The sequence below is a fragment of the Rhynchophorus ferrugineus genome, unplaced genomic scaffold, assembly GCF_030347505.1.
Source record: "Rhynchophorus ferrugineus isolate W39M unplaced genomic scaffold, kcgeb_rfMv2 rfM6, whole genome shotgun sequence".
Taxonomy (NCBI): Eukaryota; Metazoa; Arthropoda; class Insecta; order Coleoptera; family Curculionidae; genus Rhynchophorus; species Rhynchophorus ferrugineus.
Window position 1 is genome coordinate 16,273,271 of NW_027472585.1, and position 23,221 is coordinate 16,296,491.

At 32.8% G+C, this 23,221-nt stretch overlaps 1 protein-coding gene and 1 long non-coding RNA gene across 2 annotated transcripts in view; one reads left to right on the forward strand and one right to left on the reverse strand.

Annotated features, from left to right (window-relative positions):
• The window catches only part of ltl (leucine-rich repeat-containing larval translucida), a 56,348-nt gene that overhangs the window by 19,318 nt on the left and 13,809 nt on the right, over positions 1-23,221 (reverse strand). The window lies entirely within an intron of this gene.
• LOC143198175 (uncharacterized) lies at positions 4,880-5,279 on the forward strand. Its single transcript, XR_013006175.1, has 2 exons — positions 4,880-5,038; positions 5,116-5,279. It is a non-coding gene; the product is annotated as an uncharacterized LOC143198175 (long non-coding RNA).

The window sequence follows — 23,221 nt, forward strand, 5'->3', positions numbered from 1 at the left end:
ACCGCGTTTCAGAGACTTATTTTTGGGTTAGTATACGGTTTTTTATTCGACGATGACGATTTGTTTATTTTAAATGTTTGTTATTATTATTATTATTTTATTTATATTTTAAAAGTCTCCTTTTAACAGATCAATTGAAAAGTCCCCGGCCTATCATAGTAAAGCTAATTTTTTTGACAAAATTTTTTTTTATTATATACACTGATTATAGCGACCCTCCAACTTTTCGATACCATTTTTGTAGCGCTATTTCCTTTGCTTCAAAATAGGCCTCAGTTTCGGCTCAAATTTCTTCTCGGTGAGCATTCTTTTAAGATCTGAGAACAGGAAATAGTCGCTGGGGACCAGATCAACCAGAACACGGTGGATGAGGAAGCAATTCGAAACCCAATTCATGGATTTTTGCCATCGTTTTCACTGACTTGTGACATGGTGCATTCTCTTGGTGAAACAGCACTTTCTTGTTTCTTCATATGCGGCTGTTTTTCGGCGATTTCGTCCTTCAAACGGTCCAATAACGCTACATTACGTATAGTCGCTGTTGATGGTCCTTCCTTTTTCAAAGGAGTCAATTAAAATTATTCCATGCGCATCCCAAAATTCAGACGCCATAACCTTGCCAGCCGACTGTTGCGTTTTTCCACGCTTTGGAGCGGGTTCATCGTGTGCAGTCCACTCGAATGACTGTTGTTTGGACTTCGGAATGAAATGATGGACCCATGTCTCATCCATTGTCACATATCGACACAAAACTCGGGTTTATTACCCTTGATCATCTTTAAACACTGCTCCGAATAATCAACTCGTCGTTGTTTTTGGTCAAAAGTGAGCTCACGCGGCACCCACTTCTAATATAATTAGAAGAATATAAATAAATATAGAATATTTGGGTATGAGGCACAGAGCTTTCTCATACCCAAATACTCGTGAATGATATGATGTACACGTTCAGTTGATATCATGAGAATGTCTGCTATTTCATTCAATTTACGGTCATTGAAAATAATTTTTTAGATTTTTTAATATTTTCATCGGTAACAACCTCTTTTGGGCGTGCCCTGCGTCCACCGTCTTCGGTGCTCATTTCACCACGTCTGAACTTAGCATACAAATCATTAATGGTTGATTTTCCTGGGACAGTGTCCGAAAACTCGACATCAAGCTAAGTTTTTGCTTCAACTGCATTTTTCTCTTCAAAAAGCAATATTTTATAACACGCGAAATTCCTTTTTATCCATTTTTTTCACAATAACAAAAGTTGCTTCACTCAAAATGCTGTAATTCACAAACTAATATGTAAAGATAAAGGACGGTCCTCCTACTGTTGCGATAGCCGTAGGTTCGAATCCTGCTGGGGCATGGTCGTAAATTTATGTTTGTGATTGTTTAAAATTTCTGATTGTCCTAGGCAAGAGTGTAAAATCCGACAAGGAAAATGATCCCAATCACGCTAGCAACTAGGCTGGGTAAGACCGGATGTCTTCTGGGATGATTTCTAAAATTGGTTACTCGCCAGGCCGTAAGCTTAAGATTAAAATTAAGCTAATTCGCCTAATATGTTATATAAGAAAAGTTTTAATAAAAAAATTAAGAATTATATTGCTTAATATGTAATTCTCAGGTACAGATGACCTAACCAAAAAATTAAATATCAAATATCATGTAACGCTTATAATACAAAATAATTTTAACAGCTGTCATATGTAAAAAGAAGCAAAATTGTTTATAGAAATATACCATTTATCAATTATTCATAAACAGTGGAAATAAAAAACATTAAATTAAACTAAAGTCGATAAAACAGGTTATATATTAATAAGGGTTCAATTTAGGTTTTTTCACTTAAGAAACATAAAAATATATTTCGAATTCTTTTGATTTATGACTATGTTATATATACAACTCAAATGGATACTTCAAGATTCAAATTAATTTTTGTGTAAACAAAACTTTAAAATAATTAGGACTAAAGTCGATAAAGCAGGTATCTTGTTTGCCATGTTTAGAATTCAATTTCAAATTTGTAATTTAAGGGGAATATTAATAAACCTCGAGCTCTTCTGGATAATGTTTGTGTTGTACAATTCAAAGAATAACGCAAGTCAACGAATCGATAAAAATAGTTTTATGAACGAAGTTAAAAAATTAATGTGAAGTAGGGCCGATAAAACAGATATCTTCCTTAGTAAGTTAGATTACACCTTACGTTTGTTGCTTGGTTTATGTCATTCATTAAGAATTATTTTATTATTCATTCACTGTATTTCAATTATAAATCAGGTAGTGCTATTTGCGCAGTCCAACAATCGATGATGCCAAACTGCCAACGTAACACGCACAGTTAATTGGCAATTATACGGTGAACAGCCAATCCAGTCAATCACAAATGATTCAATTTCGGTGCAATAATTGAAAGTTAATGGAGTCAGAGGTTATCCGTTCACGTTCGTCTCCCTGCCGCTTTCTCGTTCTCAGCTCTCTATCTCTCGCTCTCGATATACGATCGCCTCGCCATTATCGAGCTATTAATTTGTCATCTTCAATGCTCTATCGGCCCACTTCATTATCCGTATTTGTTTCGTAATAAATATCGTGTACGTCTGTGTATTGCTTCTGTCTGTTTATATATGTCCGTAACGATATGTAATTACTATGTAAAACATGTAAAAAAGATCGACTGAAAAGATTCTGGCTTGACACGTAACTTTAAGATTGATTAATAGGGTATAATTTTGAAATACATATTATGATAAGGTAGGTTAGATATATCGATATTTTTTTTTAAATATCGATATTTTTGGCCGATATTCTTCGATATTTTTTCAAAAAAATTAAATATATTTCTTATACATTATAAAAAACCATTTAATTATTTTCAATAAACCTTTCAAATTGTTACTTAATTTTAAGGGATTGGTATATTTTTGATACTTAGTTATAAGGGTTTATTTCCCTGAACTTTTTTAACTTCTTGTTAACGTTTTTTGTTCCAAAGTAAGCGCATCTTCTCGTATTCGTTGCTTTGTGAGCCTTGCTTTGTAGAAATATAATTTAACATAATTCTTAAAGCGTTGAAAGACTTGTCACATTAACAGTGCAACCAAACACCATAATACAGATTAGCGGCCATTTGAAAGTGGCTACCGGGCCTCGTTTTTTAGCTTAAATGCTACCTTCCTACTACTAATATGTTAAATAACTAAATATCAATATAACATATTTTATTTTTGAAGCTTAAGCCATGTTGAAATCATAATATCGTTCTACAATAAAAGAAGCTAAAGCAGGTGTACCACAAGGAGGTGTATTGACTTTATCTACTTTACACTTGTGATATACCACAAATGGAAAATATCTCGATGGTTACATTTGCTGATGATACTGCTATTATAGCTGTCGGAGACAATAGTGAAAACGCCTCACGAAAATTACAACAGGCAAGTGACAAAATAAATAATTGGACACAAGCTTGGAAAAGAAAAATTAATTAAAGTAAATCAGTACATGAGCAGGTCACCTATAATTAGACCGTACAAGCACCAATAACATTAAATAACACTATCATTCGTAAATATCAACGCTAAATATCTCGGAATGAATCTTGATGCAAAACTTCACTGGAAAGAATATATAAAGAAGAAACGAAAAGAACCGGAATTGAAATATAGGACAATGTACTGGCTAATTGGAAGAAAATCACAATTATCAGTACATAATAAATTGTTATTATATAAGCAAATATTGAAACCTATATGGACATACGGAGTTCAATTATGGGGATGTTCTGCAAAGAGTAACGTAAATAAAATACAAATTTTTCAGAACAAAATCCTGAGCGGTATTGTGGGTGCACCCAAATACTATAGGACTGATATAGGAATACCACAGGTCAGTCAAGAAATCAAGAGAATTGCAAGGGGGCATGAGGAAAGACTCCATTCTCATACGAATATTGAAATATTGCAACTTTTGGATACCACCAGAATAGGGCACAGACTCAAAAGAATTAAACCATCTGATCTTGTGTAGTGAGGTGCATCTATTAAAAAATTCAGCAGTGACATGTATAAACCTTATTTCACCAGAGACTGAGTTAGGGCCGATGGGTCCTCCTAGTTATATACCTAGATTTAAGTTATCATAAAAACAAATTGTAGGTTAGACGGAAACGACTAGTAACAATGTATTAATTATATAATAAAATAATATCATGACATTCGTATTTTTAAACCAAAATACTAGAACCCGCGGCTCAACAGACCTCGCTCTGGCCTATCAGAAAAATGGCCAAAGATCATCTGTCGAAACTATTCAGATTGATTAATGCTTCAAATGTATATGAATAAATCCGCTTTGAACTACATGTGAAAAGTCGAAATTACTTTTTTTCCCAATCTAGTATTAAATCTAATAAAGACTTAAAATAGTTCAGTATCCAGATAACTGGATATATTGAATTAGTATTGATACAAAGGATCCGAACTATAAGCAGAGAAATAGAGATTTAACTTCATAGGAAATTTTGGCGAAATGTTTCGCGACGTCCAACATGTAGATGTCGCTACGTTTAACATGTTACTTGTTTTATTCGCTATTTTTTAAGAGCCGCAACGGAATCTGATTGGTTCATTTCGTTCCATGGTTTGTTTATTTTGCAAGCCGTTTTCAATATGCCCTATATTGAGAACAGTATGGTTAGCTTTTTATAACGTTTATACATTAAATTATTATTTTATTTTATTACTATATACAAGTCGGTATAGTCGGTCGGTGCCCGGATGCACAGATATTGAGGAAATGTATCATCGTTTTCCGTTAAAAAAGCGATCTTTAAGAAATGAGTAGAAAACATTAAAAATCCTAAACTGGCTGGGTTAAACATGAAACAGATTTATGATCGTTACCATGTGAGACATTTTTGCGATACATTTAAACTTTCCCTTAAGTACTTATAAACAATTTAGTGATGGTGAACATAATAGCACGAGCCCAGAATATGTACAAATGGAAGTGGATCAAAATCAAAATTATATAGAAGGTAAATAGAAGGAGTCAGTTACATTTCTGTTCATAATTATTACCATTAATTTCTAAATTGTCTTACTATATTTGTAGTGCCTATTTCCATCGTTCCAGGCTCACAACCAGGGTGTTCGAAGCAAGTATCATCAACATTTGAACAAACTCCAGAATGTAATGGTAAAGTTTGTATTCATTCAGCCAGTATCCCCTTTCTGCTTATTCTTACTATTAATTATACTTGACTCTATAACTTCAGTCCAGATGTTCCTATAAGAGCAAATAAAGTTTTACGTTGTACCGTAGTGTATATCTCAGGTTATTTAGTAAAACTTTTTATATGAAGTGTGATTTTTGTTTACATACAATTATGAATAAATCAGTAGATCCAGAAATTGAGACTGATTTTATAGAGGCAAAATAATATCTCGTGCCCCAGACTTTAACAAAATTGTTTTATTATACTCTCAGTAGGTCTTTGAGCTATGTCTTATTTTATTCAGAGATTTTGCGACGTCGATAATATAACAAAATTTTTGTCAAAGGTTTAAAAAAAAAGTAAATTTAAAACTCTTCAATTGTACTAACAGAGAGATGGAAGAGATAATTTTGATTTGCAATGCACCACAGTTTTTTGCTTATGGTTTTATATATATGTATATAATATTTATATTTAGTGAATAAATTAACATTATAAATTTATATTTATTGTTATAGATTATATTTACATTTATTTATTTTTACAGATTATATTTATATTTATTTATTTTTAAATATTATATTTATATGTATATTTAATTGAATTTTGATTTAATAAATTTATTTCAGAAAAAAATTGTATTTTATTTAAATTTCAATGGTCAATTAAACATGTGACAGCCTTGAACATGCCAAACATAACTAATGAGCCAACACAGTGAAATATTTTTTTTACAAGTGTCTATAATGGAAATTTAAATTGACCAATTAAATTACTTGAATGGCCCATTATGGCTCCCTCTGGATGTTGGGCAAAGCAATAATTTGCGCCAGAGTCCCCTATTGAGTTGCATTTCTATCACTCTATGACTATAAGCTCCCTTATATTGTGCATTATGGATAGGATAGACAGGTGATACATTTATACAAACGCTACAATCCTCTGTAACCATTATTGACGAGAATCTTCTGATTCGGACTTGATTGTTATTTGTGACCACTTTGTTTGAAGATAGTATTTTAGTTTTATTTCTTTTTATATTTTAAAGTCTCCTTTTACCAACTAGGGGTTTATCTGGACTGGACCTACAGTCTAACGTGGGATCCGAACCACGGTCCTCGGCATTAAGCCTACCGACTGGCGAGTGACCAACTTAGAAATAATCCCAGGAGACATCCGGTCTTACCCAGCCTGGTTACTGGCCTGACCAGGATCATTTTCCTTGTCGCATTTGCCTAAGGAAAATCACAAATATAAATTTACGACCATGCCCTAGCAGAATCCGAACCCGCGTCTATCGCAACAGTAGGTGTACCAGATAATCGCCTTTACCACTGCACCAACCAAGCCGGCTTTAGTTTTATTTGATGTTACTCGCCCAGATTTCCTAATGGCGACTTAAAAAGTTATGATGTAAAATAAATCCAATAGTTACTCCAATTTCTAGTGCATTGAATTTCAACAAACAAATACATAGGCTGTATTAATAAAAAATTATGTTTATTAACAGGTCAATTGAAAAGTCCCCGGCCTGACACATAGATGGCTTAAATCCATATGTTTTTTAGTTAGCCCTAACCCTCAAAAGATGCGTGTATAAATTTGACAGCTGTCGGATCATTAGATTGTGAATTATAGCATTTTGAGTGAAGCAACTTTTGTTATTGTAAAAAAAATGAATAAAAAGGAATTTCGCGTGTTGATAAAATATTGCTTTTTGAAGGGAAAAAATACAGTTGAAGCAAAAACTTGGCTTGATGCCGAGTTCCTGGACACTGCCCCAGGAAAATCAACCATCAAGGATTGGTATGCTAAGTTTAGACGTGGTAAAATGAGCACCGAAGATGGTGAACGCAGTGGACACCCAAAAAAAGGTTGCTACCGACGAAAACATTTAAAAAATCCGCAAAATGATTTTGAATGACCATACATTGAAACTGAACGAAATAGCGGATACTCTAGAGATATCAACTGAACGTGTACATCATATCATTCACGGATATTTGGGTATGAGAAAGCTCTGTGCAAAATGGGTGCCGCACGAGCTCACCAAAACAACGACGAGTTGACGATTCGGAGTAGTTTTTGAAGATGATGCAGTGTAATAAATCCGAGTTTTTGCGTCGATATGTGACAATGGATGAAACATGGCTCCATCATTTCACTCCGAAGTCCAATCGACAGTCACCTGAGTGAACTGCACACGATGAACCGGCTCCAAAGCGTGGGAAAACGCAAAAGTCGGCTGGCAAGGTTATGGCGTTTGTATTTTGGGATGCGCATGGAATAATTGACTACCTTGAAAAAGGAAGGACCATCAACAGCGACTATTAAATAGCGTTATTGGACCGTTGGAAGGACGAAATCGGCGAAAAACGGCCGCATTTGAAGAAAAAGAAAAAGCTGCTTCACCAAGGCAATGCACCGTGTCACAAGTCAGTAAAAACGATGGCAAAAATGCATAAATTGGGCTTCGACTTGCATCCTAATCCACAGCATTCTCCGGATCTGGCCCCCAGCGTCTATTTCTGTTCTCAGATATCAAAAGAATGCTCGCTGAGAAGAAATTTTCGTCGAATGTAGAGGTGATCGCCGAATCTGAGGCTTATTTTGAAGCAAAGGACAAATCGTACTACAAGAATGGCATCTAAAAGTTGGAGGGTCGCTATAATCAGTATATCAGTCTTGAAGGGAATTATGTTAAAATTTGTAGAAAATTTGTTTTACTATGGTAGGCCGGGGACTTGTATTGAACTATTATTATTATTGCCGTTGATGTTGATGCATGACCAAGGGGTCCCCATGATTGTTTTCGCTTTGGATTGTAGGACTGGATCCACTTTTCATCTCCAGTAAGGAGCAAATTAATCTCCTTCAGCTCGTAAGGGTTTGGAATCTTACGAATCTTTGGACACTTGAGACCTTGAGGCAGGTCGAATTTTACATGTTAGAATAACGGCCTACAAAATACCCAGAAAATTTTATGCAAGATGTTGAACACGTGCGGAGTGCCAGCAGCGCCCACTAGTAAACGATATCGAATATCTGGCAACCCCGAGACGTTTATCTAGAATATTATGGAAGGGTACTTTTGAGCATTCAGTCACTGACCATCGTTCAGTTCAGACGTGCGACCATCGACTGCCCCAGCCTCGTCTTCAGGTAACACCGCTGCCATCCTTTTTAACTATTATATACTGTATTTTCTATATTTTTATTTACCTATAAATAACGGTAATAATAATGTAACCATAATTGTTTCATTTCGTTTTATCTCCATTCACCGAGTCATATAATTTACACCCAAATATTAATAGCTGTTTTTAACCCCACACTGTTTTGACATTCATTATATTCGTCAGATATAGCCGCCTTTGACTTTTCTCTTTTTTTACACCTTAGAAAATTATTTGCTAAAAACTATTTACACGAAGGGTTAATAAAATTTTCAAATGCCAAAAAATGCCAAAATGCTACCAAATTGTCGTTGATTAACCTGGACCATATCCAGATACATTGAGTACAACTTGAGTGTTTAAATTTAGCAAGATAACTTTCCTAGTCAAGGAACTTGTTTTTGTTGAATTCATTGAACCGTAAGGTTTCAATTAATGTAGCTTATTTACGCCTGATGACCACAGTATATTTGATGAATTCGGTACTACCGAAACCATTACATATAATTGTGTTATTTTATAAGCATGTGGCGATATTTTCCAAAACCTTATGACATCACTCTTAATTTTACAGCGAAAACTCAAACGCGTCGGGCAGACCCCAGACATTCCGTTTGTTTTATGCGTCAGGGCAGTAAACAGTGATTTCCCGGAATAATCGAGATAGTACGTCAATTTATAATGACATTTAATCGATCTATCTTCAAATGGAATCGCCGCTTATTATAAGGGCATATCAATAATTGGGTCCAACGAGCTTGACATGGTGGCCAGTTAGAGGTAGTAACTTTGCTAACATGTTATTCTGGATTTATCTTTATCTTTAAAACATTGTTGTGCTTTATTCAATGGGTTACAGTGTCGATAAATACTAACAAAGTCCTTTCAATAAAACAGCCAATTCACGTCATTAATGACGTCGAATTTACTGTCAAATGCAGTTTGTAAAAATGTATAATTCGTTCTAAATTCGAAGCGGATTTTTCCTTAACATTTTACACTAGTTAAAAAGAGGCAGATACAAACCGGCAAATGTTGTAAATCACTGCACATAAATTTTGATGACGTGCAAAGTTTTGACTATTGCTCCATCATTTCGTATTTTTTGACTTTTTGATTTTGTAAAATATGAATGATAAATTATTTAGCTATCCATGGAAATATCATGTGATAATGATGCTGATACTTCAGCACGAGATGAGAACACAAAAATAGATTGTGCTGTTTATGGATGCCCCATTATTTATTTCAGAGAAAGATGTAGCGCGTGTTGAACACTGAGTTATACCCTCGGTGATGATAGCGAGGGTTTAAATTTATAGTAAATCTAAATCTAGAATCTCCTCCCCAGTCTAGTCACTCATCATATCTTTCATTGCCTTTTCACATAAAGTTGAACTATTTTTCACCTAGTTCTTTTCAAAAACTAGACGATGTGGTGAAAATATTACTCCGAATACAAAGCTGAGTACATAATTTTTATTTTTCAGAAAGCTTTATGTTTATTTTGATTTTGTCTATTTTTATATTTATTTTTTTTATATATATTATTTGCATATACAACGTGGGGCAAAATTCCCGCTACCATATTGATTGCCTATAACTTTGCTCAAATAAAGATAAGTAAGTTTGGTTTTCATAAACAGTTTATTTGGTCATTTTTTTCGTTACAACTGAAAAATTATATCGGCTAAATAACGATTGCAATTCGCTATGCAACTTTCGACATCTTTTAAGGCATTCTTCATGACATCCTGCAACATCCGAGGCAGAGTTTCTTCAATTTCCTGATGAATATTGTCTTTAAGATGCTGAAACGTTTGGGGCTTATTCACATAAACTTTTGACTCTAAAAAAAACCTATAAAAAAGTCTGGTACTGTTAAATCCGGAGATCTGGTTGGCCATGTTAAATCGCCACTTCGGGAAATTAGTCTTCATGGAAAAACGTCATTCAATAATTGAATTGTTGAACGAGCTGTCTGCGCTGTGGCCCCATCTTGCTGAAACCACATGTCCTCTTCCATTTTAGGTACAAGAAAATTTCAGATCATGTCTTGGTACCGTTCAGCAGTAATAGTAACTGCAACATCTTGGTCATTTTCAAAAAAATAGGGACCAGTGATATTTCCAGCATGAATACCACACCATACGGGATACACCCAAAACCGACTATTGCTGGGCTTCATCGCTGATTATCAATTTAGACGAAAAATCTTCAATTTCACCAGCCTTAAGATTGCATTACTGTACTCAACTCGTTGATCAGGATCTCTCGATAGCAACTTTTAGACAAATTGAATTTTGTACGGGAACATTTTCAAATCAGTTTTCAAAGTTGGCCTTAAACTGCGTACAGAAATGTGTAACTGGGAACCACGTCTCCAAATTGATGTTTCTGGAGACTGCAACACTATCGCGCACCAGAGCCACATTTTCAGCGTTACGAGACGTCCGTTGTCTGTCTGTCCCGTTATTTACTGAAAATTATTTTAGTAAATCTAATTTAGAAATTACTCTATGATCTCACACGCCAAACATTCTCAAAATCTATATATACTCAACGTCAACTGAGACTGCTCTTCTTCGTAGTATTATTTTTCAATATTATCTGCGATTGTTTAGAAAACCAAACAAAATTTATGTACAATCACTTAAGTGCTTCATATTTTTTTGACTCTACTTAGGTCTTTGTAATAAATTACTCCATAATAAGTAAAGGTGAAAAAAAGTCCCACCGTAACTAATAAATTATCTTTTAAGCAGAATTTAATTACAATGATAAAGAGAGATATATTCAGTCCAGCGCTCATTCAATTTTTAGAAATCTTTTCAGCCATAGTAATGATTTTTCCTTGTTTTCAACATATTTGAACCTTTTTCCATGAAATATTCTTTTGACCTGGACTATACGGTATATTAGTTTGAAAATAAAACTGTAACTTTTAACCTAAAAGTCAGATTATCATGAAATTTTGACATGAGGCGTTCGAAGGATAAAACTATTAAATTGTATTTAGAAAGGGTAGGAGGTGGTGTCATCTGTGTCACACCCGAGACTTATTGAGCGTATATCTTTGTCAGCTATCTCGCAGATAATTATTTAGTGTGTTATATTGTTTAATATATTGGCGTTTTCAGATTTTGTTTACTTTATTCAGATTTAAAAAAAAATATTTTCGTTGGAATAATTAGTTTCTCAAGTCTTCTTCTTAATTTCTATTAGGCACTATTCATTTGATTTCTGTGTTTTCTTTGTTTATTTGTTTTAGAGGTGATTTTTTCACCAGACAATTTGATTTTATGCGCAAACATTCTATAATTGACCAGGTACGTAAAATCACAGTTTTATCGAAAAATTTACGGAGAGAAAAATATTTGCAAAGTTATATTCTTCGACGCTGCGCCTTCATTAAAGTCTGGCATAAGGGTTTATACTCAAGTATAAACTCCATAAAATATTACCAAAGCAATATTTTGAAATCTTAAACTACTACATCTCAGCCAGGACAAACAGAATATGTTACTATGGCTACATTTACTCATGACACTGCGATATTTACTATTGTACACAACAGCGAAGAAGCAACCAGAAAACTGTAACACTCAATGTTAAATATCCTGGGATGAATTTTGACGTAAAGTGGATATTGATTTCACCTACAACCAAACTGTTGGAAAGAACACATCGAAAAGAAAAGTAATGAAAAGAACTAGAATAGAAATACAAAAATATGTATTACTAATTTACCCTTACAAAGTGTGTATATATATATATATATATATATATATATATATATATATATATATATATATGTATATATAAGCAGATGCTAAACCCTACATAATGAAATTCAGTTATGAAGATGTTCTGTGAAAAGTAACATCAACATAATACAAGTATTTCAGAATAAAGTCCTGAGAAGTATTGTGGATATAACCAGATACTAGAGAAACAATTGCTTACAGCGTGACCTTCAGATTACAACCGTTATAATAGAGTGTGACACTGACCGTGTAATCTTGTGTAAGTATGTAGTGAACTGCACTAAATAGTAAAAATACTGAAAAGTGTTTTAAACTTTTCACTTATGTTATATAAACAAGAAAACTTTAATTAAACTTTTTTATTTTATTAGAGGACAAGTAAGGGCTAATGAGGCTTCCTAATTTTAAATCACTGTAGAAACAAATTATAAGTTAATCGACAATGATTAGTAATAATATAAGGTGGGGCAAAAATACCACTACCATTTTCATTGCGAGCTATCTTGGTTATGTGACGTTTAGCTCGGTTTCACTTTAACCATTGTGTTGTGCAGACATTCGAATTTTATAATAGGGATGAGTTGAGTACAGTAATGTAATCCCAAGGTTGTCTGGTGAAATTGAAGATTTTTCATCTAAACTGATAATTAGAGATGAAGCCCATTTTTTGGCCACGTCAGTAAACAGAACAGTCGGTTTTGGAGAACACAGAATCCTCAATAAATTTATGAAACATCATTGCATCCACTAAAAACAACTGTATGGTGTGGTATTCATGCTTGAAACATTATTGGTCCCTATTTTTTTTCGAAAATGACCAAGGTGTTGCAGTTGCTGTTACTGCTGAACGGTACCAAGTCATGATTCGAAATTTGCTTGCGCCTGAAATGGAAGAGGTAGGACTAGAGGACATGTGTTTTCAGATGGGGCCACGGATGTTTTTTAAAATAAAAAGTTAATGTGAATAAGCTCCAAACTATTCAACATCTTAAAGACAATATCCGTCACGAAATTGAAGAAATTCAGCTTCAGATGTTGCAGGATGTCATGAAGAATGCCTTAAAAAGTGTCGAAAGTTGCATAGCGAATTGCGATCATTATTTCAGATCAGATTTTTGCAGGATGTCATGAAAAATGATGATTATTTCTCTAGTATCTGGTTATATCCACAATAACGAAAAAAAATGTAAAGACCAAATAAACTTTTTATGAAAACCAATGTTTTCTTTGAGTAAAGTTATATGCAATCAAAATGGTAGCAGGTCTTTTGCCCCACCTGTTATATCAATAAATTAAAAAATAGTTGCAGATCTATTATTCCAAGCAAGTGAAGTTTTAAACAACTTGGTTAGTCTATTTTTATTTATTTAAAGAAAACGCTATAGTACTGATTCAGACTGATGAGCATAGTTGGGCTGATGCGTCGAACATGCGATTTACATGCATTATTTTCTTGTCATTATTTTTTCGCACCAATTAAAACACGCTTATAATTCACAGAAACCCGAAGGTTATCAAAAATCGGACACACGGATAAAAACGTAACAATTTTTAAACAAATCGCATTTCGCGATACCGAGCAAAATCCCAGGGGCCAGCGTCGCCATTGTCAATCGGCGATACGGCTAGCGAACAATAAAAAAACCGACGCTCTAGTGTGTAGTTGGAAAAGTCGTAAAGGACGAGGACATTTCAGTGGAAATTATTCAATTTATAATGTTTTTTTTCGTTGTTTTCGCGTAACGACGTCGAGTAGCAGGATAATTAGTCTTTTCCTTGTTTGCGGTCGCTATGACTTCACCGTTGGAATGTAGTTCATTCAGTTTCTTAATTTTTTTTAATGAAATTTCCTAAAAATGGCACTATTGTTGCTCGTTGTTATACATGAATGAATGAATGAATGAATTAATAATTTTAAAATTTTATAATATATATACATATATATATATATATATATATATATATATATATATATATATATATATATATATATATATAACTATATATATATTGAATGGCGAACGAGTGAGATGGACAGGTCTATTTTTTAATGGATATAAACCCTCCGTGTCGCTTTATACAGGTCGGCTTTCAACATATACATATATATACATATATATACAAAATTTATAAAATATACAAAATACCACATCGTCACAAAGAATCGACATTGCTGTTGTCAATAAGGGTTCAAGTGTTCAATAAGTTCGCAGAAATGGAATCCAAAATGTTTAGAAACAAAAATAAAAGAGCGATTTCATAACCGCAAGATTTATCCGAAAGCCACAAAAATTAGTCAAATAATCCTCTCGATATCAATTATGTCTTTGTTTGAAGAAAATTATTCTACAAAATCCTTTTTTAAGGTGTGAGAATAGAAGTCAAATTGTTCTATATGGCATATCTCTCATTCAGTTTGTTATTTTTTTAATGAAACTCCCTAAAAGTGGCATTATTGTTGGTTGTTATTATATATGAATAAATGAATAAATTAACATAATTTCTTAAAAACCGTGGATTCAATTTTGAGATTTTTTTCGCAGGAATGGTACGAAAATATTCAGAAATAGAAATAAAGGAACGATTATATTACTGCAAGATTTGTCCGAAAGCCGTAAAGTTTATCAAATAACCCTCTTGATATATCTTACGTCTTTGTTTGAAGAAAATTATTCCACAAAGGACTTTTTTGAGGTGTGAGAATAGAAATCAAATAGCGACAAATCTTTAGACCATGTAAGCTACCTATAGAAACAAATCAACTTTACTTAAAGTTATGTTTTTTTGTATATAATTGACTTAAAATATTACTAATTTAATGATAATTCGAGTTTATTGTTTTTCGAATTAACTTTAGCTTTTAAATGAAACTGATTTTAATTTGCGAACTTTCAAAATTATTTAAAAATCTTCTTCTGGTATGTTCATGGAAAAAGTAGATTAATGTCGCAAAATATGGAGTGCCATACATATTTCTGGAAATAAAATTTGAAGTTTCTTGATACTAAAAGCTCTTTATTGATTAATAGAATTTTAGAACTTATTAGTTATCAATAATCCCAAAAATTAAAAACGTCAAATTTGAAGTCTGCTCTAGCATCAAAGGTGACAAATCAAATTAGCCATATTGTCAAAACAAGACAATAACTAAAATAAATAAGCTTTCGTTGTATTCGGAACAAATTCACAGAAAAACTGTAACTTTTCGGGATCGGATTTAATTCTTCGTGAATTTAAAAATACCATCAAAAACTTCCGTCTTTGGTATCCATTGAACAGAACCACTTCTGTCCGGATTTCTTGTTATAACTGGCATCAGAAACAGTTTTTAGTTTTATTTCTGTTCCTTTGACATTCGTACGTCCTTTTTTAACTAGTTTTATCTTTGCTTTTTTTGCTCCCATCATTAGCACATATGGGAAAGAATACAGGTTGAATCACAATGTATATATGTTTTTAATTTAAGTTTAGTTAGACTTCCTAAAGTAATAAAATCGGTTTTATTTACCCATCGACAGGGTAAAAATGCGAAACAAATGCACTGTAACTTAACTGTTAAATTTACATAGAGTATTATTGTATTTTTGACATTCATTACTTTTGTTTTTGTTTTATACTGTCTGTCTTTAGAAATATACCGTCAAAAACTATCAAACACTTTTAGTTGCTATTCCGTCGTATCCCGACGATAAATTCTGGTTTCAATTATTTAAAATCGCTTTTGAGGTCAATAACAAAAATCAGAATGGTCTAAGACTCAATTTAAACTCTCAAAGAACTTTCAAAGAGCGTAGAGGTAAATGTATCAATACTTTTAGACGTTCACATTTGAGAGAAAAGATTCAAAAACAGAGGAAATGACAACACGAATTGCGAAACCCACACCACGTTACTGAAATTGCGATTACGAATCATTTGCAAACGCGATTGTTTTGCTTTCTAGGCAAAAGTTTAAGCGCAAAAAGTTGTGGGAGGTTCATTAGCCTAGGGAAATCTATATCGATATTTATGCGGAATATGAATGGCCATAAAGTCTTGCAACCCATATGGTAAGATTATCAAGGTATTACGAGCTTCTAAAACCGAATACATCTCTTACTGAAGATGTTTACTAATGACAAGTGTACATGACAGTGTGACATCTTAGTAGCGAAAAGCAGATGGAAAGTCATTCTGCCTCTGTCTGTTCAGATCGGTGCAGCATAGCTTGGGTTAGACATAATTGGTTCAGTTTTGAAACGCTGAAGAAATGCGAAAATGGATCGCTGCCATACAAACATCATTCTTTAGACACGGTATTGTCATGCCTCTTCGAAAGATACTTATCAAGACAGCTCAGTTTAGAATTTAAATTATTTTTGTGAACCAACTTTTGTTGCTAAAGTTGAAATCAAAATATCAAATTATATTTCTGATTAAATTTGACTCATCGTATAGTAAAGAAGCGTGCTATCAGGCATCTAGTGATTACTGGTTGTTTTTAGACTTCAAAAGAACACTCTAATTAAAGAGGTTCAGCTCAAATGAAGAATTGAAACCTATTTTTGAAAGCAAAGGTTATCTGTTCTACGAAAAGGGTATAAAATTAGAGATGCGATGAAATGAATGTATCACTCAACTGAATGTTTTTGAAGTCGAGAATGTTGATTTATTGTGTGTTGTTACCAGACAGTGTTAAGATATCTAATTACTAATTGGATGTTTGATGTATGATTAAGGGCGGATAGAGAGGGGAATTAATATCTACTAGTTACAGGATATCATCCATCCCAGTAGTCGTTGAAATATTTCTTGGTGCGCCAAATGTTGTCAGTTGTTACGCGATATGGCGGCTTCAGTCGCCAGATTTATCAGCTTGTAGCCATTTTTATGGGCGTACTTAAAATCTAAAGCTTACATAAATAAACCGTGAATTCATGAAACTTTTTCCAAAACCATGACACTCAAAATTGAAAGGATGCTTGGAGCAATGTTCATAAGTAATTGGGACGACTTTGCTACCTTATGATAAGAGAGCTACTACTAAAAATAATACACTAAATTCAAGAAACATTTTCGGTTCTGTACATGTACACCATATTGTTCTTTTTTTCTGTCTACTGAGTAAAATTAATTCTATATTCATTCATAATCGCCATTTTTAACATTGTAGCTGAGTAATAAACTTTGTCGAAATACATAAAAATAAGTTACTGAAAATTTTTATATTATAACAAATATGAAAAAAAATCCTTAGACCAATGATATAAGGTTTTTTTAATATATTTTAAAGTCTCCTTTTACCAACTATGGGTTTATCTCCACGGGAACTACAGTTTAACGTATTCTCCGAACCACGGTCCTCAGCATTAAGCCTACCGACTGGCGAGTGACCAACTTTAGAAATCATCTGAGAAGACTTCCGGTCCTGAGAGACCCAGCCTGGTTACTAGCGTGAATGGGATAATTTTCCTTGTCGGATTTTACACTCTTGCCTAGGCATGCCCCAACAGGATTCAAACCAGCGGCTATCGCAACAGTAAGAGGACCGTCCTATCGCCTTTACCACTGCGACACCAAGCCGGCAAGTATAAGTTTAAACGAAGATCACATTATTCAACATTATTGCGTCTTTAGATATAAAAGACTCCTATTTTATATTATTATCGTTAAATTAGGTGCAAATTTGCAATATTTCTATCTTCCTTGGTTTGGAGAGAAGTTTATGTACTTGACAGGTTTCGGTGTCAATTTTAAAATGTTAATATGAGGAAGTTGCTAGTAAGAAAAACAATAACAAAATACGGTAACAAAGAGGTAATAGGCGTCCAGCATAATATTTCGGTTAATAAAGTTCATAATCAGTTAAGAAAAGTGTTTAAATATTTGGAAAACAAAATAGCCAACACGCATGAATAAAACATTTTGCATTTATACGTTTAATATTAAAATGCATGTAATTTGTGTGTGTAATAATTCTACATTATAAAATATAAAACATAATAAAAATACAACTTACTCTTTATTTTCGTAAATTGCTCAATTTGTATTGAAAAATACTCAACCGAATATTATATATTGCTCATAGGTATGTAATTGAACATCATCCACGTTATATTTAGATATAGAGATTTAAAAAAGTTTTTAAGTGTTTTCGAATTTGTTAGAAGGCCACGAGGTCTTCGAGAGCTTACTGACAAAAGTAAGTAAGAAGCTGATTATGGACACGCACAGGAAATATTGTTCTATCTAAGGTATGCTCGATAGGAATATCTCAACAAAAAATGGATGTCCCCTAATTGATGTGATTTTTCAAACTTGATGTTGTTTTTCAAACATGTTATGTTTAACGGCAATATACCACTAATTTTACAGTTGGTTTAAAAATGTTTTCGATAGCGCCATACCTCTACGGAATGAAGATCTTCAGAGAGACTGTGCTGAAAAAATTACGCGAACATATCGTTAATGTTAGTCCCGTCGATTTGGCTTTAACAATAGTGATAAAATTACTAAAATTTCAACAGAGCTGAATTTTGGTAAAGATTGGCGTTGAAAAATATTTACTGTAAACAGTCGATAGTCAAAAAACTAGCTACTGAAAACAGTAATTACTTCAGTCAAATGCACGTTTCAATTGTTTTTTAATCGTGGTAACAGACGGAGATGTACGAATTCCTTCCTGTATTAATTTTGAAAAAGGAATAGACTGAGATAATTGTCTGATTATCTCTGCTGTACAGATCAGTTCATTGTAAATAATTTTAAATTGACAAGACGGAATGTTAAAATGATCCAAATATGTTTTATTGTATTTTAATATATGGAAAGTAACAATGACATAATATAACAAAAAGCATACTATGTAAGCATACATTTTATTACCATAATAAGACTATTTTTGTATATAATATTATAATGTAGAATATTAATCTCAGCTGTTTTTTTTTTGAGGAAACTGACCTTTGACAAAAAACAGAAAATTTTGACGTTGAATATTTTTTAAGTAGACATGGTATTGATAGGTGTCTTTCTTTTTTCTCTATAACGGTGACTCCAAGGTCTCTTTGTTGATAATTTGAAATTTCTAAATTGACCGGTCTATGTAATCATTCCTGACGACATAATTGTTTGATTATCTGTACTCTATAGATCAGTGCATTTTAAATAATTTTAAACTAACAAGACTCAGTATGGAAATAGGAATAGAATTATGATCCAAATATGTTTAATTGTATTTTAAGAGAAAAGAACCTTGAATAATTTTTTGAACAGACATCGGATTGATGAGAAGTCTTTATTTTTTCTTTATAATGGTGAATCCAAGGTCTCCACCAAAATTCAGCTCTGTTGATAATTTAGAAATCTCCTAAATTGACCGGTCTATGTAATCATTCCTGACGGCATAACGCACGATCCGTTGTTTGTAGTTTGTAGGAAGCGAGAACATTTCGCCAACGAACCTCTTGTGTCAATATTTATGTTCTCTCGTACGCAAGGAGTTCTGTGTCGTAACGTGAACTTGAGAACATCGGGTGTATCTTTTGCAAAAATTATCGCTTTTATAGGCAATAAAATGTTCATTAACGTGGCGCCTAGATAGATCCGACCCGAGCTATAAATAATAATAAATTATAATGAGAGCCGATTATTGAAAATTATTACAACAACAAATGAAACGTACACCGCTTTTATTCAGTACGTATTAAACCGGCTTTTTTCCGCACCGCGATAGCGTCGGTGCTTCCAGGACCGGCAATTGATTACTGGTTCGCTTGAATTGTGATAAGCCGGCTTCAATCAGTTTTCACGTCGTTTTCTAAGAGTTTTTCTCGTATTTACATCTATATTTTCTAGGCTCTATGATATGAACATAAAAGGCATATTCATCACTCTATTGTTCAGTATTTAGTATTCAATACAGTACGTACCAGATATTCCGAAAAGTCATTAACGGTTTTTCTAAAAAATAAACATATGTCATTTTACATTTTACATATTACTGACATCAAGCTTCAAAGGTATACATCATAGGGTAAACATAGAGGTTTTACTTATATAGGCGAAACTGAGGAAAGTTTTTGCGTGGTCCGTTGAATGCTGCCTCTGTAGACCATTCATTTGAATTGGCCTACAGAGGCATTTGATTGGCTCGTTTCTATAACGCGATTGTTTGTTTCAGTTTGTTTACGTCGCCATTTTTGTGTTTGACATAAAACACAATTAGCAATTTTGTGTCTTAAATATAATCACTATTATTTGATTATAATGTATCTTCATCCTCAAAAGTGTTGTATATCCAGTGTATGTGCGGAAATAAAAAGCCAGACGTAGTTTTCCTTGGAAGAAACAACCCAAGTTAGCTAGATTAAGGATGTGAGTGTGACTCATTCATGTATTAATATTAAGGTTTGATATTGATAGTGTTGTCTATTGTCTATTTTCAAATATCTGTTTCCAAATGTAACATCGAAACGCTAGAAAGAACTCTCAAAGAATATAAAACAAAACAAGCATATTTAGGATTATAATTTTTGACTACAAATTAGAAAAACGGTTTAAGGCATGTGTTAATAGTTTCAATAATCCAGCAATTTTGTCATAACAATGTTATTCTATTCCAGATCTAAGGTCTAAAACGCAAACTTTGATAAAGTTTCATGAGTGTACTTCAAACGTTACACTTAACAGTTGACTAGAAGAGCTCAAGTTGGAAAAATGGAAAACATACTGGATGCGCGATAAAGTTATATTAGGATTACAATAATCTTTCTTTCACTTTCCTTATAACGTATAACTAATTTTGTTTATTATTCGCTATTGTTAGACACTTTCACAACAATTGCTGAATTCAAATAGTAAATAACAGTAATAGCAAATTGTGTAATAATAAATAATGTTAGCTTGTTATTATGGATATTCTATTTTGATCGAAATGTCAATAGTTCTTCAAGACTATACCACTTTGGATTATTATAGGAGATACCTTTTTCATAGCATTTACAAAACACCGTCATAGAAATCATCATTTTCAGACAACGGAGATTGTGGATATTTCAGCATAATAAGCACTATTAAATATTGGTCACTTCTTTCAATAAAAATCATTAATAATTAAGCAAGCACATATTACTTGTTTGCTAATTATCGTTAAAACACTTGCGCAAATGGGAAAATAATAACATATAATAAACAGAAATGGGACTCCCTGGGATAAAAGAAAATGCAAAATTAAAAATTAATGAAATGTATATATTGAGAAAACAACGTAAAAGCCTATGCTAATATTTTCAAACAATTCATGCGGTAGACATTTGCATTATCTTTAGATATAACAGATGTTATTGAAATACGAAAGTAAAAAAGTATGCTCAGCTATATTTTTAAATGTAGCACAAGCTTTCGATAAGGTTTGGCATGAAGGCCTTATTCATAAACTACAGAAAATGCTACCAAAACAACACACTGCACTATTAAAATCATACATTACAACCAGAATGTTTAGAGTCAAACAAGAAGAAGCTTACTCTAAAATAAAAGAATCTAAAACAGGTGTACCACAAGCAAGTGTACTGGGACCAATGCTCTATCTACTCTACACTTGTGATATACCACAAACGGAAAATATTACGTTGGCTACATTTGCTGATGATACTACGATTATAGCTGTCGGAGACAATAGTGAAGAAGCCTCACGAAAATTACAACAGGCAAGTGACAATATAAATAATTGGACACAAGCTTGGAAAATAAGAATTAATGAAAGTAAATCTGTACATGTGTAGTTCACCTATAAACAGACCGTACAAGCACCCATAACATTAAATAATACTATCATTCCATATAACAACAACGCTAAATATCTCGGAATGAATCTCGATGTAAAACTTCGCTGGAAGGAACATATAAAGAAGAAAAGAAAAGAACTGGAATTGAAATATAGGAAAATGTACTGGCTAATTGGAAGAATATCACAATTATCAGTACATAATAAATTGCTATTATATAAGCAAATATTGAAACCTATATGGACATACGGAGTTCAATTATGGGGATGTTCTGCAAAGAGTATAAATAAAATACAAATTTTTCAGAACAAAGTCCTGAGAGGTATTGTGGGTGCACCCAAATACTATAGGACTGATTATCTACATCGAGACCTTCAGATACCCCCAGTCAATCAAGAAATCAAGTGAATTGCAAGGGGGCATGAGGAAAGGCTCCATTTTCATGAGAATATTGAAGTATTGCAAGCTTTTGTATACCACCAGAACAAGACACAGACTCAAAAGAATCAAACCATCTGATCTTGTGTAGTGTTGTGTAGTGAGGTGCATATAATAAAAAATACAGCAGTGACATATATAAACATTATTTCACCAGAGACTGAGATATTACCGATGAGTCCTCTAGTTATATACCTAGATTTAAGTTATCATAAAGACAAATTGTAGGTTAGTCGGAAACGACTAGTAACAATGTAATAAATAAATAATCAAAAAAATGCATTTAATTATCCAAATATTACAAGGCAATTTTATACAATACAGAGCTCTATCATCAAATATAATTTAAACCTTTTTTGATGTTGTAGTGAATGATATTGTTAATATTATTCGAGATTGGGCCTCATTTGTTTTGTTTGTTGTCTATATAAGTCCCTAAATTTGTTCTGCAATATTTGTAATAAGTTTGTTTAATTATGTAAAATTAATATTATGGTAGCCATGTCAAATATATTTGCATCAATCAAATTATCATTATAAAATGTTTCAGTAGGTTTGCCATCCAAACAATTTTGATGTCTTAGCAAATATAGATCACTTGAGTTCAATCATACTATTCTCACAGTTTCCAAATGATGAATATGTTATTATTGCCTACTCTTTAAAGATATTACCTCTTGTTTATTAATTTTTATTATTTTATTGAATTTCTTGCCTTGTTAAACTGCTAGTATTTTTACTTCATTTTCTCAATTCAAATACAATTTAAATATGGTACATTATTGTTATAAATCAAAATTTTTATGATTCTTTATTACAGTCATCTTAAGTGTTGCATTAGTGGTTGAGAAAAGT